This window comes from Bos mutus, chromosome 11 (assembly GCF_027580195.1).
Source record: "Bos mutus isolate GX-2022 chromosome 11, NWIPB_WYAK_1.1, whole genome shotgun sequence".
In the NCBI taxonomy this organism is placed as follows: Eukaryota; Metazoa; Chordata; class Mammalia; order Artiodactyla; family Bovidae; genus Bos; species Bos mutus.
Genome location: NC_091627.1, coordinates 75,875,143 through 75,892,709, shown reverse-complemented (window position 1 = coordinate 75,892,709; position 17,567 = coordinate 75,875,143). Strand labels below are relative to the sequence as shown.

The following is a 17,567-nucleotide window of genomic DNA, read 5'->3' as shown; positions in this document are numbered from 1 at the left end:
GAGTCAGTTCTTCACATCAGGTGGCCAAAGTATTGGAGTTTCAGCTTCAGCATCAGTGCTTCCAATGAATATTCAAGACTGATCTCCTTTAGGATGGACTGGTTGGATCTCCTTGCAGTCCAAGGGACTCTCAAGGGTCTTCTTCAACACCACAGTTCAAAAGCATTAGTTCTTCAGCCCTCAGCTTTCTTTATTGTCCAACTCTCACATCTGTACGTAACTACTGGAAAAACCGTAGCTTTGACTAGATGGACCTTTGTTGGCAAAGTAATGTCTCTGCTTTCTAATATGCTGTCTAGGTTGGTCATAACTTTTCTTCCAAAGAGCAAGCGTCTTTTAATTTCATGGCTGCAGTCAGCATCTGCAGTGATTTTGGAGGCCCCCCCCCAAATAAAAGTCTGTCGCTGTTTTCATTGTTTTCCCATCTATTTGCCGTAAAGTGATGGGACCAGATGCCATGATCTTAGTTTTCTGAATGTTGAGTTTTAAGCCAACTTTTTCACTCTCCTGTTTCACTTTCATCAAGAGGCTCTTTAGTTCTTCTCCACTTTCTGCCATAAGGGTGGTGTCATCTGCATATATGAAGTGATTGATATCTCTCCTGGCAATCTTCATTCCAGTTTGTGCTTCATCCATTCCAGCATTTCGCATGATGTACTCTGCATATAAGTTAAATAAGTTACTTATTTAAATGAAGACTCAAAGTTAGGATGAAGGCAGTCACTCTGCTAGAAGCTCAACTGCCTTAGGTTAGAGATCCTTAAGTTTAAATATAAGCAACTCCCATTGCTCAAAGTGTCAGTTGGTAAATCCATTCGTTCACAGCCACTTATACATTTCTGATCATACTTCGCTCAAAGTGCAAAATTCTTCATTAAGCCTTTAATGGCCTTTATAATGTGCTAAGATTCATGAATATTTTGCATGTACTCCGTGTGGACTTAGAGACACAAATACTATTTTTGTGTGTGATATCTGCATTTGAGACTAAGAGCCAGGGTAATTGGTGATGATCTATGCTTGGTTTGTAAATAGGACCTTACTAAATGATTTTTAAAAATCTTCCCCTATTCTTAGAATTGCTTAAGTTTTGTATATTTATACACATGTACATTTAAGGAATTCCCGGCAGTTGCGAGACTTGAAGCAAACATACTTTGCCCTCTGTCAGTCAGTTCTTCCTGCCTCTGTATTCCCACTGATGTGGGCGTTGCCAGGTGAGCTTCGTGGTCAGTAACGGCCTCAGACTAGCCATGGATAAACCAAAATACATTTGATTGGAGAACAAACACAGCCCTGTTTACCTCTGAGGTCATCTCCATGGCTTGTGCCCCAGTTTGGGTGGCCAGAGAGGAGACCTGCCATAGTAATGATCAGGGTGTGTATAACTGGATTTTCTGTCTGCGTAGTGGAGTGAATGCAGTCAGGCAGGAGAAATTCTCTTATGCTGGTGTCAGCTGGCGTGGGACCCAAATACACAGGCACGTGGGCAGATGGGTATGATCACCGCTGTCTGATCTGCCACCTCACATCTCTGCCTAAGCAGATGCCCCCTCCGAGGGAAGCCTCTTGCCCCTGAGCTAAGACTTTCTTCTCTGAACCTCCTGGTCTGCATTAGTGCAGGAGGATGAACAGATGCTGCCTGTTACTTGAAGTGGCTTTCTCTGGTCTTTCCTTCCAGGTTATAAGCACCTTAGTGTTGTTGAACCCAAGTTTATGTGCCCAATGCACAGTGAAGCCAAATAAACCGAAACATTAGAATTTGGAATGGAGAAAGGTTTATTGAAAGGGCCATACAACGAGAACAGGGTGGCTCATGCTCTAAAGGCCTGAACGCCCTGATGGGTTTCAGGGAAGCATTTTTAAGTTGCAAGCTGAGGGGAGGAAGTCATAAGACATGTGATCAGCTCTTACACAATTCTCTCTTTGGTGGATGGGGTGAAGTATTAGGACAGTTCACAGGGGTTCCCATTATCAATCCTCAGGCTCTATAGGGGCTCTCTGGGGACCATGTACTCATGGTCATCAAGTAATTACTTCTTCCATTTGGTAGGGGTTTTAGCATCTATAAAACAACTCAGGAAGTGTGCATCAGGTACTTCAGGGAGGAACTAGAGATTCTGTGACTGCCATATGAATGATTTACTGTTTAAAATATTACTGGTTCTCCTGGCCCAACTGCTACATTCATCAGTACATATTCATGTTTTCTTAGTCATTAATTCTTGAACCAGTCTTTTGTGACTCTGGGGAGGTCTGGGAGAGTACAGCCTTTGTATAGACAAGAGACAGAGAACATGGTGGGGTGGTCCGTTGTGAGGAGTCACCACAGGTTACATTAGGAGCAGCAGTCTGTAGTCATAACAGCCTCTACTTATGTTTTTCCCCCATGCACCTACCGTTTTAGAGATGTTACTTTATTTAGTATGTGCAAGAACCCTGTCTTGGTTTGTCCCACCTGCCATAACAGAATACTATACAACTGGGTGGCACCAACAACAGAAAGGTATTTCCCAGAGTTCCAGAGGTTGGAAGTCAAAGGTCATGGGGTCTGCAGGTTGGGTTTCGTCTGAGGCTCCTCTCCTTGGCTTGTGGATGGTTACTGTCTGTGTCCTCACATGACTTTTTCTTTGTGTGTTTGAATCTCTGGTGTCATGTATCCTAATCTTTCCTTTGAAAAAATCTTTAAAAAATGTTGTTTGTTTACTTTTAGCTGTGCTGGATCTTCCTTCCTGTGCATGGGCTTTCTCTAGTTTCAGTGATCAGGGGTTACTCTGCAGTTGTGGTACGTGGGCTTCTTGTTGCAGTGGCCTCTTTCATTTCAGAACAGGGGCACTAGGTCACGTGGGCTCAGTAGTTGTGGCTCACAGGGTAAATTGTCCCAGGGCGTGTGGAATCTTCCTGGGCCAGTGATGGGACTGTGTCCCCTGCATTGGCAGGCAGTTTCCCAACCGCTGGATCACCTATCTGGGTAGTCCACGTCCTAATCTTTTCTTTAAAGGACACCATTCAGATTGCCCCAGGGTTTAACCCTAACTTTAACTTAGTCACCTTTGTAAAGGCCCTGTCTCCAAATACAGTCACATTTGGAGGTCCTGGGGTTTAGGAATGAATTTGGGGTGGATGCAGTTTAGCCCCTGCTGCTGCCAAGTCGCTTCAGTTGTGTCCGACTCTGTGCGACCCCAGAGACGGCAGCCCACCAGGCTCCTCTGTCCCTGGGATTCTCCAGGCAAGAACACTGGGGTGGGTTGCCATTTCCTTCTCCAATGCATGAAAGTGAAAAGTGAAAGTGAAGTCGCACAGTCGTGTCCAACTCATAGCGACCCCATGGACTGCAGCCTACCAGGCTCGTCCGTCCATGGGATTCTCCAGGCAAGAGTACTGGAGTGGGGTGCCATTGCCTTCTCCGACCTAAAGGTTAACTGTTATTATCCCTGTTTTAGACCTAGGGGAGCTGATGATCAATGTCACTGAGGCTCGAGGTCACACAGAAGTCAGTGGCAGGATTGGGATTTACAATCTCTCTTAACTACTAAACCTTTCTTTCCCAACCAGATGACCAGGGACTCAGGTCTTAACCTGTGGTATGCAGGGTGCTTCTCCCAGGATCCAGCACTCAGAAGGCCCATTAACCTCTTAGCTGAATGAATGATCAGGGGATGTGTGGGACGAGAATTTGTACCAGAACATTTGGCAGATGCTCCCCAAAGCCCAGCATCCAAGGATCAAGATCCTGCATCAGTTTTGGTAGATGATGGTTCTTTACTTCTCATAAAGATGATTCAGTCTGAATGCAGTGAGATGAATGTGGGGGGAGGAATCACATTTAAAAGCATTAAACAGCCTTTCTGGGCGATATAGCTCCTGCCTCCTTTCAAAACACTAAAAAAGCAATTACATGGTAATTAAGATAAATTACTTGACCAAGTTTCATAGTAAAGTGGTTGACTTTGGGTTTTCCACCACTAAATACTGAATTCCAGAGAGAGATCCTCTTTGTAGCTCTTTAAACTTCCAGGACTTTCTGCTTATCTTCAGGAGGTCCACTGAGCCTGCAGGGAAGAGGGGAAGGAGGAGATTTGCATGTTTAAGATGTGTGATCTGAGCCAGGCCCCTTGCAGCTAACTTTAGCCCACATCTTTTTCAGAACTCAGAATCCAAATCCAGGAGGGGCCATCTAATAACCATGGGGTCCCACACCCAGCCCTGCCCTGGTGGCCCTATGAAGATAATACCCTTGCTCATAAGCCTGGCTCTTCCCACTGGGGGACCCACAGCCATATAAATACCAGAAGGCAGCCCTGAAAGCAGGCCTTGTTTACAGGCCCTCAGAGGCTCGAGGGCTCACTTGTCTGCCGCCTCCCCATGGCCAGGGGTGGGCTGGATTTTTCCGAGAGTGGGAGGCCTTGGGCCTTTTTGTGCTCCTGAGCCCAGAAGGTAGGTAGGGTATGAAGAGGCAGGCTGCCAGGAATCAGTCCACGAGGGAAACAACACAGCCCGCAGAAACCCAGGAACTGAGATGGGGAAGGTGGTCAAGATAGAGCCCAGCCTCTGCCCATGGGCCCCCAGCACTCATGCTCCCTTTGCTTCCTAACTGGCAGCCTGGCCTCAGCCCTACCCGGTCACCCTGGACCTAATCACAGAGATTGTCTGTCTCTATTATACTGCCTCCTGCAGCCCTTCAAGGGTCCCATGAAGACACACTTTCTGCCTTCGGGGTCCCTGCACCTCCTGCTTTTTTGCCTTTTGGGTGCATCTTCCTTTTTCTTTTTATTTTCTTCTTCCAATAAGGTGACCCAGTACTCAGCCTCGGGCACCCCGGGGCCTCTCTTTTTCTCTCCTGCGTTCAGCTCTCGTCTATCCAAGAAAGACCCTTAGATCTACATGTCTGGTCCCCTGTTTTCTCTCCAGGAACTGTCCGGGTTTCTAGCTCCTTGCTAGGTGTTTCCTTTTGGATCTGCCTCAGGCCTCACCAATGTGTGCAACTCAGCTCCTCTTCTGGCCTCTCCTGTGTCTCTGCTTCTTGATGTCAGACTTCCCCATTCCCCTGTTTTCTAGGTCACATTTGGTGTCCAAGTCCTGTCAAGTATTCTTTTAAAATATCCCTTTATTGCCCTCCTGTTTTTTTTTTTTTATTTTTAAGTTAGGTCTATATTTATTGAACTAGAGGAATGTCTGTTTTTGTTTTTTTTTTTACTGTACTGCACATCTTGTGGGATCTTGGTTTCCAAACCAGGGATCGAACCTGGGCCTTGGACAGTAAAAGCAGAGTCTTAACCGACTGCCAGGGAATTTCCCACAATATTGCTACTAAGCAGATATTTTAAAAAGCGAGCATGTATAGTATGGTTCTAAAATGAAACTTCCATATGTGTATATATATGTGTGTTTATATGTGTATGAACATGGAAACAGCGTGGAAAGATACGTATTGTGCTTTTCACCGAATTACAATAGTGGAGTGAAAATAAATGGAAAAGAATTAACTTTTCTTTATGCATTTTTGTATTGTTTTATTTTTTGAACTGAGTGTATATCACTGTTATTTATTTTTCTTTGCTGTTATAGTTTATTGAAAGATATTGAATATAGTTCCCTATGCTATAAAGTAGAACCTTGTTGTTTATTTTGTATATAGTAGTTTGTATCTACTGCTCTCAAACTCCTAATTTGTCCTTTCCCCCATTCTCCCTTTGATAACTCTAAGTTTGTTTTCTATGTCTAAGTTTATTTCTGTTTTGTAAATAAATCCGTGTCCTTTTTAGCTTATACATATAAGTGACGTCATATGATATCTGTCTTTGACTTCGCTTGGTATGATAGTGTCTGGGTCCCTCCATGTTGCTGCAAGTGGCATATCATTTCTTTTTTTGGGCTGAGTAGTATTGGATTGTGTGTATGTACCATATCTTTATCTATTTATCTGCCAGTAGATACTTAGGTTGCTTCGATGTCTTGGCTGTTGTAAATCTCTCTCTCTTATCCCGATTCCTGCTCTGGTAGACAGTGTGATGTAGTAGAAAGAGCAGGAGATTTAGAGCCCAACACAGGGTTCAGTTCTGACAGCACTGTTTTCCAGATGTGCCACCTCAGGCAGACCCCGAACTGAAGCCCCTGATTCACTGTCCATAAGGTAGACATATGTGGGAGAGTAGATACCCTGCTCACCACACTCAGCTCACTGGCCTCAGTACAGGGCAGGATTTCTCATCCTTGGTGCTATTGATACGTTGGGCTGGATAATTCTTTGCTTTGGGGCTGTCCTGTACATTAGAGGATCTGTTGAACAGCGTCTTCTCACTAAATGACAGCAGCCCCTGCCCATTCCCTAGTTATAAAGACCGAAGATGTCTTCAGAAAATGCCACATGTGCCTTGGAAAACTAAATCCCTCTAGTTGAGAACCACTTGTACAGAGTGACTGAGTCTTGGGTTGTGGGTCCCAGGTTTTTAGGTTTTAACCTTACAACCACCATCCACATGTAGAAAGGGAGCCAGCATGGATAATATTGAAAGACACAGATACATATTGCTGCAGTTTAATATTTTACAAATGGTATTTCCTGTCACACAGCTGAACTAAATGCCGCATGTGTTTGTGATTAAGTATTATGGGCTGCAGAACATACGTACTAGTAATATATTCAATACATGCAGTGGACACCTTTCCTGTGACTTAAGCTGAGAGTGTAAACACTTTCATAGAAAATTCTTTTAAGAACAGAATTTAATTCTGTTAAATTCTTTCTTAAACACTTTTAAAGAGATTCTTCACAGATGCATTTTGCACCCTGGGCTGTCCCTGATTTGGGCTTTGTTTCTGGGATGTAAATCCCCAATGCAAAGAGAGTAACTAGATTGCAGACCTCCAGCCACACAAAACAAGAGGGAGACTGTTTTATTTCAAACACAGCTCCAGCCGGGTTCCATTATTGCAGTTGGGGAGTCAGACATTGTGGAGAATGAAAGAATTCCTTATTTGGGAGGCAGCCAATGAAACCACACAGAAATTGACATGAAGACATTCTTTCTCTTGATTATGCAGCATTGCTGTAGAGCAAAGAAGTCACTGGCATAAAGGACTAGATTCAGCCTCCTGCAGAGGCGAGGGCATTGCTTAGGGTCCTGATGTGTTCATGGGGCTTGAGTAGGAGTCAGCCGGACTAGGACAGCTTGGGCGGGGCTGAGCGCAGGAGGCTACTGCTAGGTGCTGGCGTCGCTTCCCTGAGCTCTGCTGGGTACCTCTTCAGCACCTGGCAGAGACAGAGAAGCCAGACCCCAGAGATAGTCCTGGAGGGTGGTGGCCTTCACAGGTGACCCACTGACATTCGACAGAGGGTACAGCTGCATACCCCCTGGAGTGCTGATTCAATAACCAAGTGCCGCTAATCTGGTTTTGTTTGACCATCTGCAGTGAAAGGTAGAAGTTTGTATTTACACTTGACTTCAATAGTTTCTGAAGAAAAGCAAAGGAAAACAGACAAGAACACAGAAGTAGACCCTTGAGACTAGAGGGGTTGGGGCTGGCATGAGAGGAGGGATGAATGCGGGGACTTAGTGAACCAAGATGGTCACCAGAGGAGAGGGTGGACCTCAGTGTACGTGTTGGGCAGCAAGTCTGAACAGTTTGCATCACCAAGAGTGGGATGTCCAGTTGAGGCAGTCAGAAAGGGACCAGAAGTAGAGCAGAGTGAGTTGTGAAAGCTGCTCTCAGATTTGACCCAAATTGCTCCTCAGCTGTTTTTGTTTAGAACAGCTGTTTCAGAGTTTGTCTTTCCCACAGCCTGATGTCCCAGGGCAGTCACTTGGGATGCACTTTGTGGAGAAACAGGCTCTTCTCAGGTGAGAACAGCATCCTTCAGGTCAGAGAGTTCCAGGCTCCAGGAAGTGGTAGCTCCTGACCTAGAACTTTCTCCTTAGCGAAGGGGGACAGGGTGACACTGGCAAGTCCTTGGATCTCTGGGCTGGTGGATGCTATCAGGCATAGACTTTGGAATCAGACAGCCCAGGTCACAGTTCAGGTCTGCCTCTTCCTGGCTGGGTGACTTTAGGCAAGCAGCTTAACCTCTCTGAGCCTTGTTTTCCTTTTCTAAAAAAACGGTAATATTATATATATACATGTATAATTTTGTGGTGGTTTAGTCGCTAAGTCCGGAGAAGGCAATGGCACCCCACCCCAGTACTCTTGCCTGGAAAATCCCATGGACAGAGGAGCCTGGTAGGCTGCAGTCCATGGGGTCGCTAAGAGTCGGGCACGACTGAGCGACTTCACTTCACTTTTCACTTTCATGCATTGGAGAAGGAAATGGCAACCCACTCCAGTGTTCTTGCCTGGAGAATCCCAGGGACGGAGGAGCTTGGTGGGTTGCCGTCTATGGGGTCGCACAGAGTTGGACACGACTGAAGCGACTTAGCAGCAGCAGCCCCAGCAGTCGCTAAGTCATGTGTGACTCTTTGCAACCCCTTGGACTCTAGCCCACCAGGCTCCTCTATCCATGGAATTCTCCAGGCAAGAATACTATAGTGGGTTACCATTTTCTTCTCCAGGGGATCTTCCTGACTCAGAGATTAAACCTGTGTCTCCTTCATTGCAAGCAGATTCTGCACTGCTGAGCCACCAGGGAAGCCCATATACATTTGTATTATATTATTATATCAACTCCTCATGGTGTTCAAGGATTAAATAAGATTATTTACATACAGTCCTTAGGAGATCATGAGACCAAGGAGACTTACTAGGTACTTGATAAATGTTTTTGGTGCAGTTAATTGAACAGAATACCTCCCATTTCTGCCTAACTCTAAATTCAGTGTTTCTTTGAACTGGGGAGGGCAGTGTAGAGATTTACTTTATGGATCTCCGTAATACTTTTATAAGAATTCCAGTATGACTTCTTAATTTTTATTTTTTTTAGCTGAAGTATTGTTGATTTACAATATTGTGTTAGCTTCAGGAATATAGCAAAGTAATGCAATTACACATATATGTGTATATATCTCTATATATTTTCGATTCTTTTCTATTATAGTTTTTTACAAGATACTGAATATAGTTCCCTGTGCTATACAGTAAATTCTTTTCTACTATTTGTTCTATTTTAATATGTTGGTGTGCATCTGTTAATCCCATACTCCCAGTTTCTCCCTCCCTCACCCTTTCGTAACTCTAAGTTTGTTTTCTGTATCTGTGAGTCTGTTTCTGTTTTGTAAATAAGTTCATTTGTATTACTTTTTAAGAGATGTGATAGCATATAACATTTGTCTTTCTCCTGGTATAATTTCTTCGGTGGAAGAAGGGGTTGGGTACGAGAATTATATGTAAATACAGCTTTTTTCATTTTTGTTGTGGCCTGAGGCCCTCCTTTGCTGACCTAACACTTATCATGGTGCTGATAATTAATAATTTTAGGGCTTCCCTAGACATTTTGAGAGCTTGTTAAATGCCTGGTACAGCCAAGGGAGTGTGCTAGGTTTCTGAGTCCACCTGCCCCATGTGTTGAGGTAAGAGGTTGAAAACCACTGTCCTACCTACAACCTTGCTGTTCCCAGCGTGAGTAAGCATGTGCATTGGCTTTTAATTTGTTCTTAAGTTCACTGGACTCTGATGCTGCTTTGAAAATAAGCAGCTGAAAAGAATAGTCTTAATAGTTCCCTAATAAAGAGGAAGCAAACATGCTCCCCTGGAAACCTTTAAACCTCAGAGACTGACTGCTAGAAATTTTCACCATGATGCATTTTCCTTTTCTATCTTTGCCTCGTTTGGAGTCTTGGTGTCTTACCCTGTTTGCTGAAGTTTGGTTGGAATTGTCTTCTAGGAATTTCAGGATAATCCAGATTGACTGAAAAACAGATCTCTGAAAGGATCAGGGCGTGTGGGGTGGGATGGAATGCTGAGGAGAAAGCCAGGCAGTCAAACCAGGGAAATCTTTGCTTCAGAGGAAGGCAGCTGGGACTTGGTGCACAGAGTCCTGGATTCCCAGCTCTCCACTAACCAGATCTTGACTTTGGAGAAGGCTCTCCAATGCTTTGGTCATCTTGGGATTGTTGTAAAGTTTAAATGAGATGTTGTACCATTTTTCTACTAGAAGGACAGGAATAGAGACTCAGAGTAGATATGTGGGCATGGTGGGAAGGGGAGAGTGGGATGAATCGGGAGAGTAGGGTTGACATATATACACTACCATGTGTGAAATAGATAGCTAGTGGGAAGCTATAGTGCAGGGAGCTCAGCTTGGTGCTCTATGATGACCTAGAGGGTAGAGGGGTGGGATAGGAGGGGGATTCAGGAGGGAGGGAATATATGTATAGCTGATTCACATATTTACGTGTAGCTGTATACTTTGTTGTACAGCAGAACTAACACAACTTTGTAAAGCAGTTACTTTTTGTTGTTCAGTTGCTCAGTCATGTCCAACTCTTTGCAACCCCACGGACTGCAGCATACCAGGCTTCCCTCTCCTTCCCTGAGATGCTGAGATGTTGCTCTTAAAAGGGCTCTGGAGTGGTAGAACTTGGACCCTCTGGGAGACATTGATTTAGATCCTATTCCATTTGCAAGTCAGGAAGAAAAATACTGAGGTTAAATAGGTGTTATTGCTTGAATACTTTTGGATTCCAATGCCTTGAATCCAAGGCATTGGATGGGGAGAAGTTGCAGATAATTAAAAGAAGATACATTCTAGATCTCTCCACTCTGAGCTTTCTCATCCCTCCCTGGGCCTTGGACAGCGCTGTGGACAAGATGTGGCCCCCTTTCCCTGCTGGTAGTGGGGATGGGTCAGGAGAGAAGATAAGTGCTGGATGGAATTCAGGTTAGTTGTTGACTTTAGCAAAACTGCCTGGGGTGGAGAACTAGAACTTTGTGACTAAAATAGAAAGATGAGGTCATATAGAGAGGAAAAGGGCAAAAGGTAGAAAGGACTGATAAGGAGGGTGTGGAGGGATACAGAAGAGGAGAAAGAGGAGCAGGTGGGAAGCAAACCTGTCCTGGACCACAGGGAGCCAGAACCTCAGAGCCCATCTGAGTGCTCTTTTCAACAGGGATGAAAGGTTGGGTTCCTGTTGGGCACAATTCTGTTTGGTTGAATTAAATTATATTCGCTGTGTTCCTCCTTGTGGAATAGTCCTACAGAGGGCTAAGAGAGCACTTTGCAAAGATTTTGCCTTCAAGGTAGATTTTTTGGCAAGGTGTGCTTTTAAGAAGTTCAAGGGTCACTTAAAAAGTAATGAGACTGATTTCTTTATTTAGCTTATGGAAGTCACTCCCCCCCGCCACCCCCCGCCATAATAAGCAAAAACTCTGATGAAACCAGTATCACCTTCAATTTGTGGAAGCTCCCAATGGAAAATGGATGAAGTAAAATGTTTGGTGTAGGTTAGAAATAGAGTTCAGTCTGAAGCTGAGCTATTTTTTCCCTTGGTGTTCTCTTTTTATTTATTTCTAATAAACCCAACTAAAGCAAATATTTACCCAAACTCTCACCCTATATGAAGAATTATTTTGGCTGGATTCCTTCTGAAGAACATTGGATGGGATGGATCAAGAGATATTGTTGCCGATATCCTCCGTCTGAGCCTCCTGGCTGCATCCCATGGAAACACTGCTGTTCGTGCTTCGGAGGGAAAGTGCTTTATGGCAACTTTAGCCCAAGGCCAGTGACAATGAATGCTCTCCAGAGAGAGCCAGCTGGCCTGGCTGCTGCTGCTCCGGGTGTTTCTGTGCCCTTGAGAATGTGTAGATTTAGCAAATGACAACACTGAGCGGGCCTGTCCCCAGTGGAGCCCCTGGCCCTTCCTCTCTTTGTGTTGGCTCTTTTCCAAGCTTGAATGATTGCATTGGTTGAGCCTTCATTATCCACAAGGAGAGATGAGGAAGCAGACTGCACAAGGAGAAAAATGTGCCTTTCTCATGGGCTTTGCTCCAACAGATTTTGATATTTTTCATATCAGAGTTTTATTTTCTGTCAGTTTGGAAGTTTGGTCAAAAATCCCAGTGGTAACACACCTTCTGCTTAAAAAAAAATTTAGTTGGATGTCAACCACCATAGAATTATTGTAGAGTTGGAAATGACCTCATAGATTATTCTTCTCTAATCACTGAATGTCTGGAGTGGCTTAACACACAAGTTTGTGAGTGGCAGAGCAGTGACCAGCATTTGGGTACTCAGCCCCTAGTTCCATGCTGGGGCCTATATGCCTCTCTCCTCTGATACCATTAGAATACTTTGAATAATTTTTGCTGTACTAGATCAGGATGAGGTGACCCGTGTTCAAATTCTGATTCTTTCTAAGCTTAGGCATATAGAAATGATCACACTAAAGCTTCTACACGAATGTTCATAGCAGGATTATTTATAATAGCCAAAAAATAGAAGCAAACCAAATGTCCCTCAACCGATAAGTGGATAAACAAAATGTGGGATATTCTCATGATGAACTATTACTCAGCTACAAAAAGGAATGAAGTTCTGAAACATGCCATGACATGGATGAACTTTGAATGAAAACATTATGCAGAGTGAAAGAAGCCAGACACAAAAGGCCACATGCTGTAGATTCTATTGAGACGAAATGTCCAGACTGGGCAAATTCATAGGAAAAGAAAGTAGATTGCCAGGGCCTGGGGGAGGAGGGGAATGGGGAGTGATTGCTCATAGTTTATTTTTAAATTGATAAGAATGCTCTGGAATTAGAGCATTCATTCAACTCTGGATATCGCTGAATGAAACATCAGTAAATTGTCATTTTGTGTATGTGAATTATATGTCAATAAGTCTATTATTAAAAAAAAAAGAATCCTAGTTCTGTCTCTTACCAGTTGGGTGACTTCAGGCAATGAGTCTAAATCCAAGCAATCTCAACTATGAAATGGGAATAATGATGTATACCTCCCAAGGTTATTTTGATAAATGAGACTGTGAAGTTGAAAGTGCTGTAAACTATAAACCTTTGGAGCTGTCAGTGGGTTATAGTTCATTATAAATTGGGTTTTTATATTCTCCTGTATTTTCTACAGCACTGACAAGGTCTAACTACATAGTAGTCATTCAGATAAAGACTTTTTGAATTCAAAGGTGTTGCAGTTTTTAAAATCATAGTTAAAAACTTAACAAATTAACACTTAAAATCTTTTATCAAAAATCTAAGTGTACAGTGCAGTATTGTTAACTATTGCACGTTGTTGGACAACAGATCTCTATAACGTGTTCATCTTGAATGACTAAAATTCTGTACCCATTGAGCAGAAACACCCCTTTTTCCTCTCCCTGGTGCCCCAGGTAACCGCCATTCTCCTTCCTATTACTAACTGAGATGCCTCACATAAGTGGAATCATACAATGTTTGTATTTTTGTGATTGGCCTATTTCACTCAACACTATATCCTTAAGGCTCATCCATGTCAGCATGTGTCTGAATTTCCTTCTTCTTAAGGCTGAATAATATTCCACTGTAAGTATATACCACACTTTTAAAATCCATTCATCAGATGATGGACATTTAGGTTGTTATCACCTCTATTGTGAATATGCTGTAATGAATGTGGGAGTGCATGAACCTGAGGGCCCATTTCCAATTCTTTTGAATAAATACACAGAAGTAAGATTGCTGGATCATATGGTAGTTTTGTTTTTTTTTTTTTTTTAATTTTGAGAACTTCTGTTTTGCATTTTACAATCCACCAGAAATGCACAGGGGTTCTAACTTCTCCACATCCTTGCCAACATTTGTTGTTTTTTGTGTGTTTAGTGTGTGGGTTTTTGTCACCTGTTATTTTTCTTTGTTTTGGTAATGGCCATCCTAACAAGTGTAAGGTGATCTTATTGTGGCTTTGATTTGCCTCTCCCTGGCTATTTAGTGATGTTGGGTACCTTTTATATACCTGTTGTCCATTTATATATCTTGTTTGAAGAAGTATCTATTGAAGTATGTTGCCCGTTTTTAAATTGGATTACTAGTTTGTTTTTTGCTATCAAGTTGGAGGAGTTCCTTACATGTTTTGGATATTGAACTCATCACATGTAAGATTGCAAATATTTTCTCCCATTCCATATATTAACCTTTTCGCTCTGTTGATTATTTGTTTTGTTGTACAGAAGCTTTTTAGTTTGATGTGGTCTTACTTGTCTGTTTTCACTTTTATTTTCTTTTTGGTGTCATACGCAAGAAATCATTACTGAGACCAATGTCATGAGGCTTTTTCCCTATATTTTCTTCCAGGAGTTTTATAGCTTCAGGGACTTGTGTTTAGGTCTTTTAATTCGTTTTTAGTTGATTTCCTATATGGTGTAGAATAAGGGTCCAACAAGGAGCTTTATTTTTGCTTGGACGAGGATCAATTCCTTTCCTATGGATATCCAGTTTTCCCCACACAATTTGTTGAAGAGACAGTTCTTTTCCCATTGTATTATCTTGGCACCCTTAAAGAGGATCATTTGACCATATATGTATCAGTTTACTTGGGAGCTTTAGATTCTGTTCTGTTGGTCTGTTGGTTTTTATACCAGTACCATATTGCTTTGATTACCGAAGCTTTGTATATGTTTTGATGTCAGGAGGTGTGGAGCCTTCAACTTTGTTTATCTTTCTCAAGATTGTTTTGGCTATTCAAAGGCCTTTGAGATTCCATAAAAACTTTATGATTGCTTTTTTTTTTTTTTAATTTCTGCAAAAAAGGTCATTGGGATTTTGCATTAAATCCATAGGTCACTTGGGTGGTATGGACATCTTAACAATATTAATTAAATCTTCCAATCTGTGAACATAGGGTGTCTTTCTATTTATTTGAGTCTCTTTAGTTTCTTTCTGCAATAATGCTTTGTGGATTTCAGTGTACAAGTCTTTTGCCTCTTTAGTTAAGTTTATTCCTAAAGTTTTTTTATGCTGTTGTAAATGAAATTATTTTTATCAGTTTTATTTTTGGGTTGTTAATTGTTTGTGTATGGAAATGCAGCTGATTTTGTATGTTGCTTTTGTATCCTGCAACTTTGCTGAATTCATTTATTCTAAGTTTGTGTGTGTATGTGTGTGAATGTAATCTTTAGAGTTTTCTACATGTAAGATCATAACATCTACAAACAGACACAGTGTATCTCTTTGCTTTCTGATTTGGATGCCTTTTATTTCTTTTTCTTGCCTGATTGCTCTGGTTAGGAGTTCTAGTACTGTGTTGAATAGAAGTGGTAAGAGTGGACATTCTTGCTTTGTTTCTAACATTAAAGGAAAAACTTTTAGTTTTTTCCCATTGAATATATTAGTCGTGGGCTTTTCATTTGTGGCCTTTATTGTGTTGAGGTAATTTCCTTCAACTCCTAGTTTATTATGTGATTTCTTATTATGAAAAGATATTGAGTTTTGTAAAATGTTTTTTCTGCATCTACTGAGATGATCATATGATATTCATTCTTTGTTCTGTTAATATGGTATATCATATTGATTGATTTTCATTTGTTGAACTATTCTTGCATCCCAGGGATAAATCCCACTTGATAATGGTGTATGATCCTTTTAACCTGCTATTTAATTTGATTTGCTAGTATTTTGTTGAGGATTTTTTTGGCTTCTAGTTTTCTTATAGTATCTTTGGCTTTGGTATAAGAATCATGCTGGCCTCATAAAGTGATTTTGGAAGTCTTCCCTCATCTTCAGTTTTTGGAAGAGTTTGAGAAGGGTTGCTGCTAATTCTTTAAATGGTAGAATTCTTAAGAGAAGCCATGTGTGTCTGAGCTTTACTTTTGGGAGAAGGTTTTGACTACTGTTTCAATTCCATACTAATTATAGGCTGTTCATATTTTCTATTTCTTTATGATTCAGTCTTAGTAGATGAATGTTTCTAGGAATTTACCCATTTCTTCTAGGTTATCCACTTTGTTGGCATGAGATGGCTGGATGGCATCACCGACTCGATGGACGTGAGTCTGAGTGAACTCTGGTAGTTGGTGATGGACAGGGAGGCCTGGCGTGCTGCGATTCATGGGGTCGCAAAGAGTCGGACACGACTGAGCGACTGAACTGAACTGAACTGAACTGAATTGCTCATAGTAGTAGTCCCTTACAGGGACTTCCCAGGTGGCACAGCGGTAAAGACTGCCTACCAGTGCAGGAGATGCAAAAGACCCAGCTTCAGTCCCTGGGTCCGTGAGATCTCCTGGAGTAGGAAATGGCAACCCATTCCAGTATTCTTGCCTGGAAAATTACGTGGACAGGGGAGCCTGGTGGGCTACAGTCCATGGGATTGCAGAGTGGGACACGACTGAGCACACACACACAGTCCCTTATAATAAGTTTTTATTTCTGTGATGTCTCCTCTTGGATTGATTAACTATTAAAAAAATTATTTTTGGAGTATAGTTGATTAACGTTGTGTTAGTTTCAGATGTACAGCAAAGTAATTCAGTTATACGTGTATTTATTCTTTTTCCTCTTTGATTTCTGATTTGATTATTTTCTCTTTTTTTCTCAGTCTAGTTAAAAGTTTGTCAACGTTGATCTTTTCAAAAATATCAGCACTTGGTTCATTGATTTTTAAAAATTTTTTGTTCCCTGTTTCATTTACTTCTGCTCTAACATTTATTCTTTCCTTTCTTCTGCTAACTTTGGGCTTAGTTTGTTTTCTCATCCAGTTTCTTGAGATATAACATGTTATTTATTTGAGATTTTTCTTCTTTTTAATCCCTGGAGAAGAGAATGGCTACCCACTCCAGTATTCTTGCCTGGAGAATTCCATGAACAGAGGAGCCTGGTGGAGTACAGTTCATGGGGTCACAAAGAGTCAGATAAAACTGAGCAGCTATTACTTTCACTTTTCTTTTTTAATGTAAGTGTTTATCATTGTAAACTCCCCTCTTAGTACTGCTTTTGCTGCATCCCATAAGTTTTGGTATGTTGTATTTTCATTTGTCTTATCTTATTTTCTAATTTCCTTTTCAGTTTCTTCTTTGACTCCTTGATTGTTCAAAGTGTATCGCTTAATTTCTGCTTGCTTGTGAATTTTCCAGTTTTTTTTTTTTCCAGTTTCATTCTGTGGTGATTGGAAAAGATAATTGATATGGTTTCAATCTTTTTAAATTTGTTGAGGCTTTTTTGTAAACTAACTGATCTATCCTGAAGAATGTTATGTGTGTGTCTGAGAAGAATGTGTATTCTGATGCTATTATGTGGAATATTTTGTATATATAGCTGTCAGGTTCATTTGGTCTACAGTGTTGTTCAAGTCCTCTATGTCTTTACTGAAGCGACTTAGCAGTAGTAGCAGCAGCAGCAGCAGCAGCAGCAGCATGTCTTTATTGATCTTCTATCTGGTTGTTCTATCCATTATTGAAATGGAAGTATTGAAATCTGTTACTATTATTGTGTTGCTGTCTTTTTCTCCCTTCAGTTTTTTAATGTTTGCTTCATATATTTGGGTGCGTTGTTGTTGGGTTTATATGTACTTGTAATATCTTCCTGGTGAGCTGACCTTTTTTTCATTATATAATGCCCTTTTTTGGCTTTTGTGACAGGTTTTGACCTGAAGTCTATTTTGCCCTATTAGTATGGCCACCCCTGCTCTCTTTTGGTTTCTGTTTCCAT

General features: G+C 41.7%; 1 protein-coding gene across 1 annotated transcript in view; it reads left to right on the top strand.

Moving 5' to 3' along the window:
* STON1 (stonin 1) overlaps nt 1-17,567 on the top strand; it is a 56,129-nt gene that overhangs the window by 21,206 nt on the left and 17,356 nt on the right. The window lies entirely within an intron of this gene.